Source organism: Littorina saxatilis, linkage group LG8 (genome assembly GCF_037325665.1).
Source record: "Littorina saxatilis isolate snail1 linkage group LG8, US_GU_Lsax_2.0, whole genome shotgun sequence".
Classification (NCBI taxonomy): domain Eukaryota; kingdom Metazoa; phylum Mollusca; class Gastropoda; order Littorinimorpha; family Littorinidae; genus Littorina; species Littorina saxatilis.
This window is the reverse complement of record NC_090252.1, coordinates 40,615,717-40,618,216: the sequence shown is the minus strand read 5'-3', so window position 1 is coordinate 40,618,216 and position 2,500 is coordinate 40,615,717. Positions and strand designations below refer to the sequence as shown.

General features: G+C 41.6%; 1 long non-coding RNA gene across 1 annotated transcript in view; it reads left to right on the top strand.

The window, feature by feature from the left end:
* Nucleotides 1-2,500, top strand: part of LOC138973551 (uncharacterized) — a 495,333-nt gene that overhangs the window by 243,575 nt on the left and 249,258 nt on the right. The window lies entirely within an intron of this gene.

The following is a 2,500-nucleotide window of genomic DNA, read 5'->3' as shown; positions in this document are numbered from 1 at the left end:
TTTCTTTTTTTTTTTTTTACAAACACATATTTCCCTGTTATATAGGATTTTCAAGCATTGCTAAAGAATCCTAATGCATCTTAAAATGTCTTATTGGTTGCTTGACATGTTAATTATGGTAAATATGTCATTTGTACTATTGTTAAACTTATCTTTTATTTCTTCTTGTTTGTTTCCCGTCAATGGGCGAGCGCCGGATGAAAAGAAGCATGTATGCATTGCTTATTCAGTCACCCTCGTAAAATAAATTTCAATTCAATTCAATTCAATTCTCTTTCTTTCTCTCTCTCTCTCTCTCTCTCTCTCTCTCTCTCTCTCTCTCTCTCTCTCTCTCTCTTTATCTCTCTCTCTCTTAAACTCTCTCTCTCTCACTCTCTCTCTCTCGCTCTCTCTCTTTATCTCTCTCTCTCTTTATCTCTCTCTCTCTCTCTCTCTCTCTCTCTCTCTCTCTCTCTCTCTCTCTCTCTCTCTCTCTCTCTCTCAGTTTCACTATTTGACTACCGATTGCAATTTGTATGTTTACGACATGAGTAGAAAGAACGCACGTAGACGCAGCCCATAACAAAGTCGATCCGCCACCAACTAGTTTTCTGGCTCGGTGCACAAAGCTGACATTCACACTGAAGAAAGTACAATTTCCGAGAATCTCTGTGTGTGTCAAGATCGACCCAAACCTTATTTGGAGTGATTTTGGCAACATATCTTAAACACTGGGTTGTCGAGTCATTTTTCCTAACACACCCCTTTCCCCCACCCCACCGCCACAACTAACCCCCACCATCCGCCCCGGGTGTGTGGGTGTGTGTGTGTGTGCGTGTGTGTGTGTGTGTGTTTGTGTTCCTGTTCGTGTTCGTGTGCAAATATAGCCCCCTTTCTCTGACAGCAAGACTACGATACCGAGGCAGAAATCGGGAGTGAAAGGGGGCCATAATAACACACACACACACACACACACACATACACACACACGAGCGCGCGTACACACACACACAAACACACACTCACACACACACACACACACACACACACACACACACACACACACACACACACACACAGAGTAACATGTTCAAATAACGCTTACGTACTGTAAGCTTACTTGGCAAACAGCAACGACAATCTTCCTTGTCCTACTTTAGAGGTTGCAATGCTGATTTTAAGTGTCGTCGTTTTTTTAAAATAACCTTTGAAAGCAGATCAATCGTCCTTGTGATGCTTTTCGTCTTTGCACAAAAAAGGGAGAATAATTTTAGGTGTAAAGGTGGGCCGCTTTATACGGGTACAATGGCATTCACGATTTGTTTTTAACCTTTGCGTTTGAAAGACGTTTTAACTTGGTAAGCAGCTGAACAACTATGTATGTCCTACTTGGGTGTTTGTCGGGTTGACAAAGGAAGGCAAGTAGAATGTACTTAGAACCCTGCGTGGGACAATCAAGCACGCAGACGGACCGTTCTATTTCTAAAAAAAAAATAGAAAGAGGGAGGTAGAGACAGACAAACAGACTGACAGACAGACAGTCAGAGAGACAGACAGACATACACAAAGACAGACAGACAGACAGACACGCATACAGACAGTCTGACATATAGACAGACACACAGACAGAGACATGCACAGATATGGATAAACAGACATGGCAGGCAGACAGACAGGCAGACAGACAGACAGCAAGAAGACTCAATACTCTCCGCCCAAAACATAACCGCGAAAAGCGCATTATCTGGGTGGGCGTCCATGATTTGTTTTTCTGCGGTGTTATCGTTGATAGAGTTCATTTAAATAATTGAATTATTATCGTGGAACGTCCAAATAAAATCTACACTGATTGTGTGGTGATATAACTCACCAGTACAATCGTTTATTTATACTTGCTGCATGTAAATTCGTTCGGTACATTTTATTTTGTGTATACCCGTTCTACATAAAAATATGTCAGTTTATTTTAGTGTGTTGTTATAGCTTTACTAATTCTAATGCTAGCATAATATTTATGTTATTTTCGAACGACAACTGACCAGCAATGGCTGTTACCCCAGTTGCCGAAAAACGCACAAGAGAAATGTCGTGAATGCCAAACAGTCAAGGTGGCCTAGTTCTAAAAGGTCGTGAATAGATATAGGTTACACACTCCGAGTTCTGATTATCTTGCATATTTTCCCGAGGGTCGATTTTCAGGTATTACCGAGCCTGAGGGTCGATTTTCAGGTATTACCGAGCCTTTGGCGAGGAATTTGCATTTAGTCTTTCTTTTTCTTGCTGAGTGTATGTACAGTCTAGAGAGGAGACGGACATGGTGTGAGCTTGTCCAAGGGGGTATTTTATGAACATCTCAGTGGCAGGGGGATGGAAGCACTTGCTAATGAGTGGGAGTGTGTATGCGCATGGTGTGCACGAGGATGTATGCACGTGAGTGATATTTGTAAATGTGTATTATGATAATATCATCTTTGTATTTTTATTATTGAAGTTATATCTCGATGTACAGCGCTAAGAGCAT